At 36.8% G+C, this 21,913-nt stretch overlaps 1 long non-coding RNA gene across 2 annotated transcripts in view; it reads right to left on the bottom strand.

Annotated features, from left to right (window-relative positions):
* The window catches only part of LOC130543202 (uncharacterized), a 37,474-nt gene that overhangs the window by 13,373 nt on the left and 2,188 nt on the right, over positions 1–21,913 (bottom strand). Inside the window, exon 2 of one of the 2 annotated variants that reach the window (XR_008958363.1) lies at positions 13,364–14,571. The exons of the other annotated variant lie outside the window; for it this stretch is intronic. This is a non-coding gene — a long non-coding RNA (uncharacterized LOC130543202). Of the gene's footprint in view, positions 1–13,363; positions 14,572–21,913 lie in introns of those variants that run through there. 2 annotated transcript variants of the gene reach the window in all.

Here is a 21,913-nt window from a genome sequence, read left to right as displayed (position 1 = left end):
TGCCAAGAGTGTACGTAATTTTTAAAAAAAACCCTACGTCTAAAGTCTACCACAGCTCTTTCAATAAATATAAAATAAGAATTCTCATTGGTAAGAAGACATTTTTTTCCTGGTATACTGTAAAATAACAGTGTATCTTCCTTTGTATTTGATGGACTATAATTATCCAATCCACATAGTAATTTTTGAATATAGAAATGTTCTAAAATATGTGAAGTTGTTATATATTCCTACAGGTGGTTTTAAAATAATAAAATATTCAATTATTACTGAATAATATCTGAAAAGTTCTTTCTCTGAAAAGCCAGTGTAACTAAACAGACTTGAATATGGTGTGAAATATTGTAGGGGTAAAAATTGCAAGGATCCTAAAATATTTTGATCAGTTTACTTAGCATTTATAATTCCATGCTCCCTCCCCTCTCTTGCAGCTCATCGCTACCTTCTAGAAAAAAAAAAAATCCCTACATGGCAGTTATTAGAAGATCTGGTGTCCCATCCTGCCTGTGCCCCTCACACTGTATAACCTTGGTAGCCCACAGCTTCTCTGTTTCTTCAGCCATAAGGCTACTTCCGTTCTAAAAATGTTTCTAACTTTAAAAAGTTCTAGAATTCAACCAATAGTCCATATTATTAGTCTGAGGAAAGGCAAATATTTGGCATCGAGAGGCCTCCCAAACAGTATTGACATGAAAACCATTCCACAAAATAATAGGAGCAGAGATTCTTTCCTTCTAATCCTGTACCATCATTTTAGTCGGCTTGCTCTAACTTTAACTAGGCATCATATTATTTCCTCATCCATCAACAAGTATTTATTGAAAGCTTTTGTGCCTCCAGTGCTGAGGTAAATAGAAACAGTCCTTGCTCTCACGGAGCTTAGAGCCAGTAGGACGGACAAACGTTAAATAAATAACTTATAATTACAAATTATGATCTATCCTAAAAGGGGGAAAGTGTCAATTGCTAATGAGAGACTAAATAATGGGGACGCAGTTTAAAGTGGGTGGTTCGGGAAGGGCCTCTCTGAGGAGATTTAAACTGAGACTTATAGTAGGATTTGTATACAGTGTGTATGTTAGGGTTGGGGTTCGGGCCTGTACTCCATGTAGAGGAAATGGTGTGTACAAAGACTTTGAAGTGGAGAAGAGTCTGGTGTGTCAAGAAACTCAAAGCCAGCAGAGGGCTGCTCAGTAAGAGATGAGGTAGAGAGGTATGTCATATCATGCGGGGCTTTGAAAGTCATGCCAAGGAGCTTGGATTTATATTGATTCAGTGGGAAATGAATGAAGATTTTAATGGGGGTGTGTGGTGAGGTGTGATTTGATCAGCTAGTTTGTTTTATTTGTTTATTTCCTCAGCCTTATTAAGATATAATTGACATATACCATTATGTACGCTTAAGGCATACAGCGTGATGATTTGATACACGTCTATACTCTGAAGTGATTACCACAATAAGGCTAGTTAACACACCCATCACCTCACATAATGACAGGTTTTTTTGTGCGTGGTGAGAATTTGTGTGTGGTCAGCAATTTTCAAATATGTGGTATAGTATTGTTAACTATAGTTACCATAGTGAATATTAGATTCCCAGAACTTACTCATAACTGGAAGCACGTACCCTTTGACAATATATATTTTAAAAATGTTGATTGGATGCTTTTCGGAAAATGGATTGTGTAAGATAAAGTAGGAGGCTAACCATCATCTAGGAGAGAAGTGACAATCATGTGAGCAAGGATCGTGGCAGTGGAGGGGAAGAGAAGAGAGTGGCTCCATCTTGAAGGCAGGGTAGAGGGAGTTTGGGAGGCGGGGTGCTCAGGGTGACCTTCAGGTTTCTGCCTTAAGAAGCTGGGTCTTCGGAGGTGCCCTTTACCAAATGGGAAAGGCTGGCAGAGAAGTTTGTTGAAATAGCGAGATGGCAGTTTTAGACATGGTACGCTTGAAATGCCTGTGAAAGTTCAAGTCAGAATGTCAGATAAGCATTTACAAACCAGTCTGGAGGTCAGAAGAGAAGTCTGGGTTGGAGATATAAATTTGAAAGTCTCCAGTCTACAGATGGTATTTAAGCCATGAGTCAGCTGGGTGGGATCACCAAGGAATATAGTACAGAAGGAGGAGCGGAGAGGGCCCGGAGCACACGATGCCCAAGTGTATTTATGTCCTGTAAAAGAAAATAGGCTTCTGAATTTGGGCCTACGGCAGTGAGCAGGCTTCTATCTCCACTGGTTCATTATTTTACTCATTCATTTATTCTGCCATGTGTACCTGTATCTACCTTTTAAGTAAATCCTAAACTGAAGGTCCTGAGGTATTTTTCTCTTGCTGTCAGAGCCAAAGGGAGGATCCAGGTTTGGCGGGGACTTGAATCATATATAATTTGAAAAACCTTCTTTTTAAAAAAGGAATGCAATTTTATAAACATAGAATTAGGCACAAAAGTAAATATTTATTAAGAATTGGAAAACATATCATAACAAATTACAGATTTTTATTTTTTTTACTTCCAGTATAATCGATGTACAGTGTTCTATTGTGGCAGGTGTACAATATAGTGATTAAGCAATTCTATACATTGCTCAGTGCTCATGATGATAAGTGTTCTCTTAACCCCTCTTAATCACCTACTTTACCCATCCCTCCCACCCACCTCCCTTCTGGTAACCACCAGTTTATTCTCTATATTTAACAGTCTGGTTTTTTTGTTTGTCTCTTTTTTTCTTTGTTTTGTTTCTTAAATTTCACATATGAGTGAAATCATATGGTATTTGTCTTTCTCTGACTGACTTACTTCACTTAACATTATACTTTCTGGAACCGTCTATATTGTCACAAATGACAAGATTTCATTCTTTTTTATGGCTGAGTCATACTCCATTGTGTATATCTATCTATCTATCTATCTAGCCCCTCCCCCTGCTTTTATATATATATATATATATATATATATATATATATATATATATGGCATGTATTCCTTATCTATTCATCTATTGATGGACACTTGGGCTGCTTCCATATTCTTGGCTATTGTAAATAATGCTGCAATAAACACAGGGTGCATATATATTTTCAAATTCGTGTTTTTATTTTCTTTGGGTTAATACCCAGCAATGGAATTATTGGGTCATATGGTAATTCTATTTTTAATCTTTTTGAGAAACCTCCATACTGTTTTCCACAGTGGCTGCACCAGTTTGCATTCCCACCAACATTACACAAGGGTTTCTTTTTCTCTACATCCTCACCAACACTTGTTCTTTGTGGTTTTGATTTGAGTCATTCTGACGGGTGTGAGGTATCTCACTGTGGCTTCGATTTGCATTTCCCTGATGCTGAGTGATGTTGAGCATCTTTTCATGTGTCTGTTGGCCATCTGGATGTTTTTGCTGGAGAAATGTCTGTTCACATCTTTTGCCCATTTCTAATTGGATTATTTATTTTGGGGGGAATTACAGATTTTTAAAAGTTGACAAATACCAGAGATGTCACGAAATTAAGACAAATACTTTTATTTCTACATTTATATTATTTTAATTAATTAATTAATAATTAACTGCCTGGTGCATCTTTATAACAATTTTTTCCTACCTTTTCTGGCTCCATAATGTTTCATTGCCACTTCTCATTGCTTTTAGAAAATAATATTCTCTAGAAAGACTAGAAAGATAATTGGGTCTTTCATAAAGCATGGTCAATTAACATTTTTTATTGTTATTAATAGTTAAAATTCCTGCATCACAATTCATGGCTGGTTAGGCCATGCCAGTTTTTAGGATTGTTTTCAAATCTGGGAAAACCTTGATTAAATTTCTTTCACATATGAGTGGTAAGATTTCGGGGTCATTTCACTGTCTTGGTGCCGGCTGTGCATGCCATCTTGTCTAGAACCACCAGAATTTGTGCGAACAAGAGGTGTTAGATATGTTAAGACTCAATCCAATCATAGAAGCATAAAATATAACTTTATCCAAAGACATATTTGCTGTCTCTAATATTGTTATAGGCTTTGCTCCACAACCACAGGAATTCTGGCAAATTCTATTTTGTGCTATTCCTATTTTTTGAAAATGAATTGTTCTTTTATACTTGTATACATTGCATTTCTGAACACATTACCGACAGGCAAGGATTTCCATTTTAACTAGCTGTTGATGAGAACCAAAGGCTCCAGCTTACAATTTCACATGTTATCAATTGGAAGAATTGATTGGAAGACTTTTCTATAGACTAGGCTACAGACTTGGCTTTAGTCCTAGATCTTTGTGTTATGCTTTGTGGTGAGTTGGCATTGGGAGGTAGGAGCACTCTTAGAAGCCATTCCCATAACCTGGATGACTGTCAATGACTTACCTATGCATAGAAGTGACTATGAATCCCATAACTATATTCCATTAAACCCAACTAAGTAGATATATCCCAAACATAATCCAACACAAGGGAAAGTTTGAGTGGAAAGAAACAACTGTTTTAATTAGCTGTGGTTAAAGTGTATTACTTTTGAAAATTTTACAAATAAATATGACCATGAGGACACATTTCTAGGGCCCCTCCCAAGGCCTTTGCCAGGCCATATGCAAGCCCAGCTTCGTTTCATAGTAAATTGACCTCTAGTCATTAAATTTTCAAATAGAGAGGTATCAACTGCCCTCAGATAGATATTATTTTATCCTCTCCTTGAGGGCAGAACAGGTATTCCTTCTCATACATTCCTGTTAGTCAGTCTTGGGGGGGAAATCTCAAGGTGATGATTTTTAGTTGCTGCTCTGGGGACACCACTGGCTAGTATAAATTTCTTTTTTCTTTTTTTCTCCTCTTTCTCTTTCTTCTTCTTTTTGTTGTTGTTGTTGTTGTTGAGCCCCTGAATCTTGATTTCAGCTCCAGTCGTGATCTCAGGGTTGTGAGATCGAGCCCCAGTTCTAGCTCCGCCCTCAGTGGGGAGTTTGCTTCTTTCCCTCTTCCTCTCCCCCTGCCCCTCCCCCTGCTCACATTTATTTGTGCGTGCACACTCTGTCTCTCTCTAAAAATAAATAAATAAAATCTTTTAAAAAATTGACAGCCTTGAAGAAACTTACCATATACATCTGATTAATTCAAATCCAAGGGGAAATAAAAACCCACAACTAACTATTCCTCCAATAGTAGTTATCACAGCTATGTCTCTACTTTGGTGATTCTTTTCCTTTGAAAACTATGATCTAATTCTTTTTTTTTTTTTTAAAGATTTTATTTATTTATTCGACAGAGATAGAGACAGCTAGCGAGAGAGGGAACACAAGCAGGGGGAGTGGGAGAGGAAGAAGCAGGCTCATAGCGGAGGAGCCTGATGTGGGGCTCGATCCCATAATGCCGGGATCACGCCCTGAGCCGAAGGCAGACGCTTAACCACTGTGCCACCCAGACGCCCCAAAACTATGATCTAATTCTAATTTGTTTTTTTAGCATGTAAATAACTTAAGTGAGGGATTACAAATTTATGTAGTATATTAGACCTTCTTTAACACACTATGAATATTTGGCCTAAACAAAAATTACCTAATTATACACCTGTCCAGAGAACAGTTACTCCTGCCTGGGAGGGAGAGAAGAGAGAAGGCAAAGCAGAACTAGGTGGGAGGGGTGCTTTTGGGAAAAAGGAAAAACAACATTGATTCTACTTGGAGGTATTAAAAAAAAGATAGCTCTTAAATTTAGATGGTCTAGGTTGAAACATGGCTCTCTTTACTTAGCTGTATGATCTTAGGTAATTTAGTTGACCTTTCTTAGCTTCATTTTTTTTTTTGAAAATGGGGGCAATAATATTTGAGAGAATTCTTGGTGAATTTGATGAGATAATAATAGGAAGTAATTGTTAATACTTCAAGATTTTATCATCATCACAATAGAAATTCAGGCACAGAAGGAAAAAAAAAAGATTTTATCATCATCACATACACAGAGAGAGCTTATTTTTTAAATCTTAGTGTTCATTTTTTTTTTTTTTTTAAGTAGGCTCCACACTCAGTGTGGAGCCCAACTCGAGGCTTGAACCCATGACCCCAGGATCAAGACCTGAGCTGAGATCAAGAGTCAGACACTTAACCAACTGAGCCTCCCAGGAGCCCCTTAGTGTTCATTTTTTAATCAAATTATCCACGCACATTATTTAAAGCTTTTAATAAAAAATATTTCAAAATCTGGAAGGCATGCCCATCATATTTTCATGCTCACTATTCAATGTTAGGATTTCTTTCTCTCTTCAACTGAGTTTCATTTTCTGAATCTCATTTCTCTCTTTTGCTTACTGGGTTTCCAATATTGTTTAAGGTTTTGGATGCAATATTATATACGCGTTCTCCTAAATTTTCTTGTTTATTTTTTATATCCCATTTGGATTTCATTTTTATATACTAGATCCTTCTGGATTTTTCATATACTGTTTTGTTTTCTAAAATAGAAATGTATAGCAGCAACAGTTATTTTAAAAACTCCTTTTCTCACAGAACTAAAACAACACTTTTGCTGTAGATTATGTTTCATAAAACTTGGGTGTATTTTTCTTCTACTATTTAGTTATCTGTTCCTATGCCAGTATTGTACTCTTGTAATTACAGGAGCTTTATAACAGGTTTTAATATCTGATAAAGCAGGTCTTCCCTCATTTCCATATTTATTTGTTCTTATGACTATTAAATTATTTGCTTCAGATACCAAACAAAAATAATATATCACAAACACCAACAGCCCATCGTCTTGTAAGGATTTTGTTTATGTATATAATTTTCAAGGATTTAGAGTTTAATGATGTGACATCTTCCCACACAGGCATTTCTGTTTCTTTGTTTATTCAGATACTTTTTCTTGTCAATAAATTACTAATACCTTTCTTCATATAAGTCCTGCAGTTTTCTAGTTAGATTTATTTTTAAGTAGTTTATAGTTTCATCACTAATATAAGTAGAGATATCTTTAGTTTCATTTCTAATTGGTTTTTAAGGAGAAAAAGTTATTTATTTTTATATATTTATCTAATATTCAGCAACCTTAAATTTTTTTCTTACTTTATATTGGTATTAGACCCAGTAGGGCAGTGCTGTCCAATAGAAATGTAATGCAAGCCACACACAAAATTTAAAATTTCCTAGTAGCCATATTATAAAAATAAAAAGAAAACAGGTGAAAACAATTTTAATAGCATATTTTGTTTAACCCAATATATTCAAAACATTGTCATTTTAACATGGAATATACAAAATTATTAATTAGATGTTTTATATATATTTGTTTGTTTGTTCACACCAAGTCTTTAAAATCCAGTATCTGTCTTATACTCGTAGCGCAGCTTGGACCAGCCACATTTCAAGTGCTCAGTAGATACACGAAGTTAGTGGCTACCATACTGGACAGTATAGTTTTCAGATTTTCTATGTATACAATCCATGCAATCACATCATTTATAAATATAGCGTTGTCTCTTCCGAAATCATGATTTTATTTTATTTTCTGACTCTCAGGAAAAACTCTCTAAAAACATTAACAAACCATGGTGATAGCAAGCATCCTTGTCTTCTTCTGTATTTTAATAAACATGACTTCAAATAAATGCTTAATTTTTAAATAACATTTTCTTTAAATAATTTCCTTTTGTTTCCAATTTACTTAAAGCTTATATTGAGAACAACTGAGGAATTTTAACTGCTTGTTTTCATCCATTGATATAATGTTTTTTGATCTGTGCATAGAATTAATTCTGTTAAGAGATTTCCTAATCTGGAACAACCCTTTCATTTCTATAACAACCATTCTTGGTCATGATTTATTATTTTTTTACGTTCAACTTGCTCATATTTTCAATTATTTTAGATTTAGTTTGCAAATATTTTATTTAGGTTATTTATGTTCCTATTCCACAGTGAAGTTAGCCAGTAAATTTATTTATTTATTTTGGCAATATCTTTACAGAGATATTTGGGTAGTAAGGTTATCTTAGCTTCATAAAGTGAACCAGGATATTCTCTTTTTCTAGCATCAAGAAAAGCCCTTGAGAATTTTCTGTTCTTAGAAGTTTATATAAATTCAGAGGCAAAGCCATTTGGATTTGGTACCTATTTTAAAAGTTCTATTTCAGATTCATGTTTTAATTCTATTACTATTGATCTTCTGGGTTTTCAACCTCTTCTTGAGTCAATTTTGAAAATTTAAATTTTGCTGTGAATGCCCATTTCCTCTAGGTTTTTAATTTCACTGTCACAGCATTGCAAACAACATCCCTTTAAAAATACTTTTGAAATTTCCAAAAAAGGGAAATCTATAGAAAATCTATACAGGCAGAGAGTACAAAACTATTTGTTAAAGGCTGGGGCAGACACAGGGGAATGAAAACTAAAGGGCACAGGGTTTCACTTAGAGGTGATGGAAATCTCTGAAATTGACTGTGGTGATGATGCACAAATCTGTGACTACACTAAAAACCACTGAGCTGTACAACTGAGACGGGGGAATTACGATATGTCAATTGTAACGCCATAAAGATGTTTAAAGCTTAGGAAATTATACTTTCAATCTCAGAACCACAATGAGACATCACCTCACACGTACTCGGATAATTACTATTTAAAAAAAGTGTCAGTGAGGATACAGAGAAATTGGAACTCTTTTGGTTCCAATATCCAAAAGAAAAGCAGTGTGCGTTTCAAAGAGATATTTGCTCACCTATGTTCACAGCAGCACTATTCACAATAGCTGGGAGGTGGAAGCAATCTACATATTCATCAATGGATGAACAGATAAACAAAATGTGGTACGTATATATAATGGAATATTATTCAGCCGTAAAAGAAAAGAAATTCTGGATGAACCTTGAGGACATTATGCTAAGTGAAAGAAGCCAGGCACAAAAAGACAGATGCTGTATGATTCCACTTATATGATGTATCTAAAATAGTCAAATTCATAGAAACAGACAGTGGAATGGTGGTTACCAGGGGCTGGGGGCAGGGGAAAAGGGGAATTGTTTAGAATTTAGACAGTTCTGTAAGATGAAAAGTCTGGAGATTTGTTTTGTAACAAGGTGAATATACTTAACTCTACCAAACTCTACATTTACAAGTGGTTAAGATGGCAAATTTTATGCTCTGTGTTTCTACCACATATAAAAATCTTTCAATCTCCTCCATATCTATTGTCATAGCTCTTTTTACATTCCTAATGTTGTTTATTATATCATTTACTAAAAACAGTTTAAAAATGTAGAAAAAGATAAAGTGGGTAATTCAGAAGGGTTATTGATCAATGAATTTTCACATAGTGAACACATATAACCAACTACCCAGGTCAAAAAATAAAACATCACTATTATCTCACAAGTCCTCTACATGTCCCCTGCCAAATGCCTTTCTCTCCCCTTCCTAAATATAGACACCATACTGACTTTTACCACTGCAGATTAGTTGTGCCTGTTTCCAAACTTGTGTATAAATGGAATGATACAGAAGGTACTCTTTTGAATGGTAATCCCTGGTTTCTTTCTCTTGACGTTATGTTTATGAGCTCCATCCATATTGCTGCATGTAGCAATAGTTAATGCTTTTTTTTTTTTAGAGAGAGAGATAGCCTGTGGTGGAGGAGGGGAGGAGTGGAGGGAAAGGGAGAGAGAGAATCTTAAGCGGGCTCCACACCCAGTGTGGGGCGTGACATTGGGCTTGATCTCATGACCCTGAGATCATGACCTGAGCCAAAATTAAGAGTTGGTTGCTTAACCGACTAAGCCACCCAAGTGCCCCGATACTTAATGCATTTTTATTGGTTGTTAGTATTCTACTGGATGAACATATTGCATAATTATCCCTTTTATGGTTTATAGGCATTAGCATTTTTTTCAATATTAACCTATAATAAATGATATTTTTAGGAATAATGACTATGGCTTTTGGCACACATTTGGTGCAAAGAAATTATGCATTTCTGTTGGGAATTCATATAAGAGTTAAATAGCTGTGTTTGTGTTTATTTAATTTTAATAAATAAGGCCCATGTTCATAGCAGCAGCCATTTCCCAAAGTACTTGTACCAATTTTAACTCCCAATGGCAGTATATAAAGATTCTGGCTACTACGTATTTTTGTCAGCATTTGGTATTATCACTTTTTAAATTTTAGCCATTTTGTCAACTATGCTGTAGTATTCATTTTTGTTTTAATTTTCATTCTGATTATTAAATAGTTGAAAATCTTTTCATACTTATTATTTGTATATCATCTTTTAAGAAGTGCTTGTTTCAAGTCTCTTACTAATTTTTGCATTGGATTATTTTCTTATTGATTCGAGGGAATTTTTTTTTTAAAGATTTTATTAATTTTTTTAACAGAGATAGAGACAGCCAGCGAGAGAGGGAACACAAGCAGGGGGAGTGGGAGAGGAAGAAGCAGGCTCATCGCGGAGGAGCCCGATGTGGGGCTCAATCCCATAACGCCGGGATCACGCCCTGAGCTGAAGGCAGACTCTCAACGACTGTGCCACCCAGGCGCCCCAAGATTCAAGGAAATTTTTTATATATTAGGTTACAAATCCTTTACCCGTTTTATGTGTTGTAAATATTTTATCCCACTTCCACTTTTCACTTTTTTTTTTTTTTTTTGAGAGAGAGAGAACATGAATGGGGCGGAGGGAGAGGGAGAGAGAGAGAATTTAAGCTGTCTCCATGCTCAACATGGAGCTTGACTCGGGGCTTGACCTCATGACTCTGAGATCATGACCTGATGCTTATCTGATCAAGAGTCAGATGCTTAACTGACTGAGCCACCCAGGTACCCCTCCCTTTTCACTTTAACGATTAAATTGCTAATTTTAGTGCATTTTTTACTCTTCTCTTTTGTTGATGTCTTTATGTCCTGTTCATTGAAATCTTTGCTACTTCATGGTCACAAGATATTCTACCATGTTATTTTTAAGAAGCCTTATTTTACTTTCAAATTTAAACCTATAATCTTCCTTAAGTATACCCATACGTATATTTAATTGAGCCAGCATCATTAATTGAAAATACAACACTTTCGGGGCACCTGGGTGGCTCAGGTCATGATCTCAGGGTTTTGGAATGGAGCCCCGATTTGGGTTCCAGGCTCAGAGAGTCTGCTTCTCTCCCTCTCCCTCTGCCCCTACCCCTACTCGTGCTTTCTCTCTCTCAAATAAATAAACAAATACATAAATAAAATGTTAGAAAAAAAAGAGACAACACTTTCTTTACTGGTCTGTAGTACACACTCATACACATACATAAATCCCACTTGGGTTTGATAAAAATTGTACCAAATCTAATATCAATCTGGGGAGATTGACATCTGTATAATATTTCTAATCGGTGAACTTGCTTTACCTATTTATTTAGGTTTCCTTAATACTAATTCATGCCTTTCTTACCTTCTTATAGTTCTGTGAGACATACAGCTCATTAGAATTGTTTCTAGGTATGCTTGTATAAATGGTATCATTTAAATTTTTTCCAGTTTTCTAATTTTTGCTGATATATAGAAATACAGAGAGTGTATGTTGACTCCGTATCCAGTCACATTATATAAACATTTCTTTCTTTCTTTCTTTCTTTCTTTCTTTCTTTCTTTCTTTCTTTCTTTCTTTCTTTCTTTTTCTTTCTCTCTTTCTTTCTTTCTTTTTCTTCCTCGAGATTTTATTTATTTATTTGAGAGAGAGACAGAGACAGAGATAGCAAGAGAGAGCACAATCAGGGAGAAGAGGGAGAAGCAGGCTCTCCACTGAGCGGGGAGCCTGATGTGGGACTGGATCCCAGGACCCTGGGGCCATGACTTGAGCCAGAGGCAGACGCTTAACCCACTGAGCCACCCAGGCGCCCCTACAAACTATTTTCTAAGGATCTTTAGTTTTACTTCTTCCTTTTCCATCCTTCATTCTTTCTCTCTCCATTTTTGTATTGGTTAGGACCTCTGGTACCATATTAGTGTACCTGGTGATAATGAGCATCCATGTCTTGATTTCAGAGGGAAACTATTAACAGTTCACCATTAAATATGCTGTTTGTTATAGTTTTTTTTTAAATAGATACCACTTATAGATTAAATATGCTCCTTTCCATTCCTAGTTTGTATGGATTTTTTAAAATATCATGGACATTAAATTTTATCAAATGTCCCCCAAATGTGTAAGATCTAATTTCTATAATAAACACCTTATTCTTTATCACAACAGTGATTGTGCTTCTGTGATTGAACCCTGATATATAGTTTTCTTCTTAATCCAACCCAAAAGTCTTTGTTTTATTCGTTTATTTTCCATCAACCTTACTTCCATTTTCTATTTAAGAGTCTGTGGAAGAATAGACTTGAACAGTTCCTACCCTTGAGTGGTCTGAGCAGTGGGAGCTGCAGACCAGGCTTTGTGGCCGGCTGAACACTCCGGGCTGCAGTCGTGGACAGGCTCAGGGGACATATGCGCTGTCAGACCAGTCCGTGACCTTGGGTTGAGTAGCAGTAAAGCCGGGAGCTAGAACAGTCCACTCGCCCTGAAATTCCTCCTTGCTCCTGGCCTTCTCGGCAGCAGCCCGCTCCTCCTTCTCCATCTCTTCAGGGTCTCTGTGGAAGTAGACATCAGGCAGGACCGCCCACGGGGGTTCAAAGGAGACAGTGCCATGCATGCACTAAACTTCCCCGGCCAGCATGTGGCACATGAGCCCCGCGGAGCGAGCGCCCTTGATGTTGCATGGGCCGGCAGTGTCTGCACTGCGCAGAGGAGAGTCCGTGTAATACAGAGCAGTGGGAGGCCCCTTACGGCGCCTGCGTTGGGAGGCCGGAGGACAGCCAGGAAGGCACCAGAAATCTCAGCTCCGTGAAGGCTGGTTCTCGTTAGTGAGGGTTCCAGCAATAAGCAGCAGCGAAGTTCAGCACAGCCCGCCGGCCGGCCGGTATTCCTGGAGGATGTGACAACCGACATCAGCCGAGTTCTCAAAGGCAACAGTGGCTCGAGCTGCGAGCAGAAACTTCTCCCGGGTTCTTTTCATATTTATGACGTGGATACCGTCGCTTTTCCTTTTGCAGATGTACTGATCCATTTGGAGGTCAAGGTTGGTGCCAGCTAAGTGGGCTCCTGCTGCAAGGAATTTGAAGACATCCCCCTCTTTCATTGCAGAACACCAAGTGATCCGGACATTGTGAAAACTTCCCTTTAAGTTACCACAAGAACCCAGGACGTTGTGCAAGATTCCCTTTAGGTTAGCACGGGAACCCAGAACAATGTCATATGGACTGCTCTACGAGTAGCTTGGAAAGGCTGAAAGACTTTGTCTTTTAATTGGAGCTCGATGGTTTACATTTAATATATTTAGATTTAAAGTTATCTTTCTTCTTTTCCATTTGTTCTGCCTATTCTATGTTCAATTTTCTCTCCTTTCTTGATTTTTTTTTTGACCAAATGCTTTATTATTCCATCCCTCTCCCCTTGTATTAGGTTGTTATATATTTTTGCTTTACTTTCAGTAGTTATCCTAGAGGTTACAATAGGCACCTTTGACTTACCGAAGTCTAAGATAAATTACTACTTTTATTACTTCTTTGAAAATGCAAGGAATTTAAGGTCCTTCATTTATATCCCTTATGATTTTTTTTTTAAGATTTTATTTATTTGAGAGAGAGAGAGAGAGCACACAGTGGGGTGAGGCAGAGGAAGAGGGAGAAACAGACTCCACCTGAGCAGGGAGCTAGACATGGGGCTCGATCCCAGGACCCTGGGATCATGACCTGAGCTGAAGGCAGCCGCTTAACTGACTGAGCCACCCAGGCGCCCCCATATCCCTTATGATTAATGTGTTGTTTTCATGTCTTTTAATTCCACATCTATTTGAAACCCCACAAGGCATTGCTATTTGTTTTATATGGTCCATATTCATTTGATTTTATCAGTATATTTCACCCTATTGCTCTTCATTCCTTCCATCTGAAATCCTTTAGTGTGGGTCTGCCAGTGACTAATTTTCTGATTTTGTCTCAACTCTTTATTTCATTTTCATTTTTAAAGAATATTTTCATTGAACATTGTATTGTAGATTGGTAGTTATTTCCTGTGTTCTGAAGATAATAATGATGGACATTTTTCTTTCTTCTTGCTATCATTGGACTTGCTAGGAGTGTATCTGTTTAAACCTTTTGATGTTTTCTATTTCCTTAGTTTCAGTCTTTCCTTTGTAACACATTCCCTTTTCCTCCTCTCAGTTCATTTTGTCCTTGTGTAAGTTTGTTACTATTCATTCTTTTTTAAAAAAAGATTATTTATTTGAGAGAGAGAAAGAGGGAGAGAGAGAGAGAGAGAGAGAGGCAGATTCCCCACTGAGCGCAGAACCCAACCCAGGGGGTTGGATCCCATGAAGCTGAAATTGAGAGTCCGACGCTCCACTTAGTGAACCACCCAGGTGCCCCTTATTCTCTTTTAATAATAAAAATACTTGAGACTATGTATACATTTCTTCTTAGTATAGCAGTGTAGTCTAGTCTTTAAGATGCAGTATGTACTCCTTTTCATTGACGTTTGGATGTTTGTAATTTCAGTTTTATTTTCTCCTTGGTCCTGCAAATATTCAGAAAAATATTTCTTAATTTCCAAATGGGTGGGCTTTCTTATCCTCTTTTTAGCATTGATTTCTTTTTTAAAAAATATTTATTTATTTATTTATTTGACAGAGATAGAGACAGCCAGCGAGAGAGGGAACACAAGCAGGGGGAGTGGGAGAGGAAGAAGCAGGCTCATAGCGGAGGAGCCTGATGTGGGGCTCGATCCCATAACGCCGGGATCACGCCCTGAGCCGAAGGCAGACGCTTAACCGCTGTGCCACCCAGGCGCCCCTTAGCATTGATTTCTAATTATATTGAATTATAATCAGAAAATGTAGCCTATAAAATCCCTATCTTTTGAAATGTATTGTGGTTTATATTATGGCCAAGGATATGTTTAATTTTGGTAAATCTTCCATGGTTATATGAATAGAATATACATTTTGGTAATAGGGTACAAAGTTCTCTATTTGGCTGAAACATAAGCCAGTTGATTATATTATTAAAATAGTAATATCCCTGTTTTTTGTCTGTTAAATTCTGTTATTAAACTCTACCATTATAATTATGTGTGTGTGTGTGTGTGTGTGACAATGTGTGTGTGATGCAAACCAAGTTCTATATTGCTAGGTGTTCTTGCATTTTGGCATTCAGTAATATTGTCTGGTGTATAAAAGTTTATTAAGATTATTATTATTTTGTGGACTTCACCTTTTATCTTTACATAATGTTCCTCTTTTGCACACTTAATGTTTTGGCCTTAATTTTTCTTTACCTAATGTTAATATTTTCACTCTTGTTTTTGTTTTCACTTAGGCAAATCAAAAATCCTAAATAAACTTGTAGTACCTAGGTCCTTGCTTTACACTAGGTTATGCAGGGCGATTGAGCAGACTTGTGCAAAAGACAGTTTCTTGCTTCGAGGAGTCTCATTTTAATTTTACTGATGGCATATCCTATTAAGATTCTTGTTTTAATATATACATTTTTTCAGCAAGTCTCCTGATATAAAGCTTTTCATCAGAGTATAAACTAGAAAATGTGCACAACAAATCCCTAATCTTTGCAAATAGTAAAATAAATTATTAATATAGCACTGTTAGATTTAAAATTATAATAATGGGCATATTACACATGGAAATGTTGAAGTGATTTTCTGGAGTAGGGGTGCCTGATCAACAGAAATGGTGGCAGTGAGCTTTGCTAAATTGAAGGTACTTCTATAAGGCTGTATGGATGATAACGGTGATATACTTTAATAATCAGGGTTATTTCCAAGGTACGACTACGTTAAAATCATGTTTGCCTTCACACAGGAATATAGCGAGTCTTGATGACATTGATGAAAGACTACCTCTTCTATAGAGGGTCACAGATACACTAAAACTTTTTTCAACATACCAATTGTTTTTTGTTTTTGTTTTTAAGTAGGCTCCACACCCAGCATGGAGCCCGACTGGACTCGGGGCTTGCACTCATTACCCTGAGATCAAGACCTTAGGTGAGATCAAAGTTAGAGGCTTAACCGAATGAACCACCGAAGCAGGCGCCCCAACATATCAGTTACTTCTAACTGCCACAAGTAGAAAGACTTCTGTTTTAAGTGCACCAGAAATTTGTCAAAACAAGATTAACACTAGGAAGTTGCTAACAATCTTATATAGAATGATAGCGCAGAACTTAGAGCATAAGAGGACACACAATTTTACAAAATATAGAAGAAACAGATATAAATGCAGTCAATTTCATTTCTGGGAGTCAAAAATAGTCAATCCTAAGTTATCTACAAGCAGTTTCCATGTTAGTTGCCTTGAGGGAGAATGGTTTAAACTCAGGCTGCTATCACTAACATAATCACTAACTACTCAGAAAATGTGAAGTTTTCTCTATTCCTGGTACTTAATACAAATTAACATCAACTTTAGCTTTTAGCGGTCGGCTGCTGGGGGAATGTTGCTAGAGGCCACCCAGACAAAATATAATTCTCACACTATATCCCAAAGTAAATATGATTTATGGACTAGTTACAGTTTTGGATATAATCTTCATAGCATGAAAACGACTTGGAGTTGTCTAAATATTTGTTTTTAGTAAAGGATACTCAAGAACGAACCCTTCCTAAAGACACAGCCATCCTATGGAAGTAGGCCGTTGCCTACAAAATATTTTTTTTTTTTTAAAGATTTTATTTATTTATTTATTTGACAGAGATAGAGACAGCCAGCGAGAGAGGGAACACAAGCAGAGGGAGTGGGAGAGGAAGAAGCAGGCTCATAGCGGAGGAGCCTGATGTGGGGCTCGAACCCAGAACGCTGGGATCCCGCCCTGAGCTGAAGGCAGACGCTTAACTGCTGTGCCACCCAGGCGCCCCGCCTACAAAATATTTTTGAGGAGATAGGAAATGTGTGAAAAATAAGGCCTTAGGATATTTTTCAAAAAGCAAACACATTAGACTATAAAATCAAATGAACACATTTCTTATAGAATACTTATAATAGTTACATGGGAAGATTATACACTTACACACTAACAATTTTCCCATTGTTTTTAGGAAATTATTTTCAGCATCAGCTTTTAAGCTACACAAGAATATTGGTTTTGTTTATATTGACATCATTATTTTAAATCACAAATGACATGGCCCTGTTCAGTTATTTTTATCATTTACCACGCCTGGCTCTGATAACTTCGCGTCATCTCCAAAAATCTGGTCTTCCTTTAAAGAATGAAGATTTGCTACCATGATGATAAAAAAAGTGTTAAAAAATCATGGTAAATTCTGCTTACTAAATCCTGCTTTTGGAGAATTACAACATGCCAACATATTCAAGGATCTGAAAAGAACAAAGTTGTTTAACACGGCATTTCCCAAATTTTCCCAACAACAGAATCTTTTCCTGTGTGTAAAAGCAGCCAATATACTGCTGAACCAGTCATCTGTGAAATATACTTTGGGAAACACCGGAGTAGTGAAAATTTGAAGAATGAGCATTTGTAAATACTACCATTAAAGCACACATAAATAATTTTGGAAGTTACCCTCCCTCCCTATTAGTACGTAATTATAGGTTTCAAAACCCCAGACTTGCTTGAGGTCTATCTTAACAGAGTATCCAATGGAATGAAATATGAATTTGGTGCATTTTAACGAAGGATAAGGAAGGAATATATTAATCTCAAGGTGGACTAAGGTAACAGTAAGAAAATCCAGAATGAGAGGACACAAACCTTACTGAGATGGTTATAGATTAGGAGAAGATGATAAAACATGAGATTTTGAAGAGTCTAAGCTCACTATTTTGGGGCAAGTCATAGAACCTTAGAGATCTTTTTAAAGTCTCAGGCTCCCAATATTAAAATAACATTCTCATTTTAACTGTTTCACAGGATGGTTGGGAGGAGAAATGAAAACTAGGCCTGACTGCTTTTGTAAGCTGTGAAATGCTATGGAATTTGAGGCATCATTACAGTAATTGCCGACATCATCATCATATAAGGAGAGGGATACATGAGCCAGAGTGCTAGAGGTAAATACAGTAAGATAAGAAGTTGTGAGAACTAAAATGCGTTCTACACAGAAAGGTGGTTAAAATTATTTTGTAAATAGAGACTTTGTTTACTTAGTGGCAGAGAGATCATTCAATCCTCAAGACAGCCCCATAAAATAGGTATCATTTCCATTTTAAAAATTAAGAAACTGAAGCTTAAAAGAGGTTAAGGGACTTGCTAAAAGCCACATGGGTCTAATGTACCAGTTATTTTAATTCCAAATTCAGTGTACTTTTGTGTCTCATTAGCATTACATTTCGTGTTCACCACACAAGCTTAAGCCTCAGAGGATATCCTATGCAATGTATTAAGTTTTAATACATTAATTACTTGAAATGCATTTTACAGTGTTTCTGCAAGACCCACCATGCGGGCAGCACTGAATGGCAGAGGCAGAGGCAACATGAAAGAGGAGGAAGGAAAAACAAGTGGGAGGGGTGACTGGAAGCTGAGTGAGGAGCACCACAAAAATGGTTATTACTGTTGAATATTACAGGGGAAGAATAAAGTGGCTGAAAAATAGCTAATAAATTTGCTAATGAATATCAGCCGTGGCCCTGGTTATTTAACAAAGCAAGGGCGATAAGACAAAACACAAAACACAAAACAAAACAACAAAACAAAGCAAGGGTAATGCCCAATTATTCTCGATTAAGGGATGAATGGAGATGAAGAGACTGGTTATGAATGGACGATTCAAATAAATTGCCTGTGAAGAGAAGTTAGGACAAAAGAAGGAAACCAATGAAAGTGAGGGTTTTCTTTCTTTAAAATCAAATTTTAATTACTGAAGCAGGCATATATTCTTCTTGTAAAATCTGAAACATCACAGATAAAGCTAAAGTCCCCTTTTACCACTGCTCCTGATCTCCAACCTGTTAGCAATGTAATGTTTATCTTTCCAGTCCTTTCTGTGCACATTTTATATATCATTGTAGGAAACATGTTTATTTTGGATAAAAGGTGCTATATTCCATATTTACCTGTATTGTGATTTTTCTCATTCAACAACAGCTTTTGGAGTGTAATGGCACAAATAGATCTAGCTCTACATTTACGAACATTTAGGTTATTTCCAATTTCACTATTATCAACAATGCCTCAAATGAACATCGTGATGCATGCCTCCTTGAGCACAAAAGGGTTTTTCTAAGGGAGATACCAAGCATGGCATTGTTGGGTTTTGGGCATGGATATTTAAAAATTTTACAAATATTGCCAAATTGCCCTCCAAAGTGCTCATATTAATTAGCCTTTCTACCAGCAGTGTTTCTTTCTGGTATTTTAAAAAACAAAAACAAAAATATTTTTGTTTCTGATTACAAAAGGCTCACAAAAGAAAGGAATGGAGACCCTAAACATTATTTCAGTGTGAGACCTTACATATTCACATACTACGAGAGTCAGAGAAGATGCTGGAAGGAGAACACTAGACCCCTGAGGAAATGTTAGGAAGTTCGGAGCATAAGTGAAAGGATCAGTCCTAGATGGAAGAAGGGGCTCCTGTTCTAAGGACATAGGCAGTGCTTTCTTTTTATGGCCATATGAAGTAGAAAGCAAGGTAGAAGGTTTGGGATGGGGGAGGGACTGAAGAATGCAGACACAATTTAAAATAGGTTATACTGGGGCAATGAGAAGGCACGTGACTCGGACAGTGTTTCTCAAAGTGTGTTTGAGGAACACTGACTCTGCAAGATGAGTAAAAAAAAAAAAGTGTTAAAAATTATGGTAAATTCTGCTCACTAAATCCTGCTTTTGGAGAATTACAACATACCAACATATTCAAGGCTCTGAAAAAGACAAAGTTGTTTAACACGGCATTTCCCAAATTTTCCCAACAACAGAACCTTTTCCTTTGTGTAAAAGCAGTCAATATACTGCTGAACCAGTCATCTGTGAAATATACTTTGGGAAACACTGGAGTAGTGAAAATTTGAAGAAATGGGCAACAAATGAGGGGCGCCTGAGTGGCACAGCGGTTAAGTGTCTGCCTTCGGCTCAGGGCGTGATCCCGGCGTTACGGGATCGAGCCCCACATCAGGCTCCTCCACTATGAGCCTGCTTCTTCCTCTCCCACTCCCCCTGCTTGTGTTCCCTCTCTCGCTGGCTGTCTCTATCTCTGTTGAATAAATAAATAAATAAATCTTTAAAAAAAAAAAAATGGGCAACAAATGAATGTCCAGCTTGTCTTCAAAAAATTAATTTATTGGAAAACAAAATGAAACCAAAAATACACAATTTAACAACTCCTCAGAATTAATACTAACTCCTCAGAATTAAAAGGTTAAGATTAAATTACAATACATTTTAACGCTTATTTTCCTATTATAGAAATAATATCTGTTCATGATACAAATTTGGGAAGCGGAGGAAAGATAGGAAAATATTCTGTCATTTTACCACGTTAGTAAAAGCCACCGATATGTTTTAAGGCAGTTACTTTATCATTATTTCTATTAGGTTTTTTATTGTTTACATCATTATAATAACACAGCATATACAATTTTTTTTTGAAGATTTTATTTATTTATTTGACAGAGATAGAGACAGCCAGTGAGAGAGGGAACACAAGCAGGGGGAGTGGGAGAGGAAGCAGCAGACTCAAAGTGGAGGAGCCTGATGTGGGGCTCGATCCCATAACGCCGGGATCACGCCCTGAGCCGAAGGCAGACGCTTAACCGCTGTGCCACCCAGGCGCCCCAGCATATACAGTTTTGTATCATGGTAAATATTTACATTGTTTTGTAAGCACTACTGTACATCTTCATGGTTGCCTTTTTTAATGGCTGCATAATATCCCAAGTGGATAGTCAACTATTTAACCATTTTCCTTGGTTTTAGAATTTATATTTTTAGCAACTCTTTCTTTTTTGGCTTTCATATTAAATTTTGCAATGATTAGATGGGAGCATAAAACTCCTTATTTACAGTTATTTTCTTAGGACTTATTTGCCAAGTAGAACAACAATAGTTCAAAGGCAATGTACATTTTAAAGGGTTTTGAAAAAATATTGCCTATTTGCTTTGGGGGGGCATGGGGAAAGGTTGTATCATCAGGTAATATATTAAAGTGCCTATTTGTGAGATGCCTGAGTGGCTCAGTGGGTTAAGCGTCTGCCTTAGGCTCCGGTCCTGATCCCGGAGCCCTTGGGGATCAAGTCCTGAGTCTTGCATCAGGCTCCTTGCTCAGTGGGGTGCCTGCTTCTCCCTCTGCCTGCCACTCCCCCTGCTTGTGCTCTCTCTCTGACAGATAAATAATAAATAAAATCTTAAAAAAAAAAAAGTGCCTGTTTGCTCTATTTCCCTCCAATTTAATTCAGGTTTCATTTTGTTAGCACTGGTCCATTTTTTTTTTCAGCTGATGGACATTTACAAATCCTAATCTGTTATTTATTGCATTATCTATCCCCACTGGTTTTGCAACACATTACGGATCTGCTAAACATGCTATATATTTCTCCATCTAGGCAGCGAATAAATTTTTTTTTCATAAAATGTTAAGAAGAGAGTCCAAAGAAAGATAGCAAAGATCATGTTGACATGTATCAATTTATCAATACTCTTTGGATATTGTTTAAGGAGCTCCAATGGCAGCTTTATCAACGTTTTGATTATGACTAATCAAAGATACTTAAGTCACTTAACTATAGTATCTTAGTCTACTTTTCTCCATCTTGTTCAGAATGGTTTAATAGAAAACTCTGTCAAATGGGGTATTGAGGGATGATTTCTCTTTGGTGTTTCCCCTCATGATTCCCAGGCTGTATTTTACACATTTTTGCGTATCAAAGCCTAGCACAAAACTTGCT

This window comes from Ursus arctos, unplaced genomic scaffold, assembly GCF_023065955.2.
Source record: "Ursus arctos isolate Adak ecotype North America unplaced genomic scaffold, UrsArc2.0 scaffold_10, whole genome shotgun sequence".
Taxonomy (NCBI): Eukaryota; Metazoa; Chordata; class Mammalia; order Carnivora; family Ursidae; genus Ursus; species Ursus arctos.
Note: the sequence above shows the minus strand (reverse complement) of the source record. Positions and strands in the feature narration are given on the sequence as shown.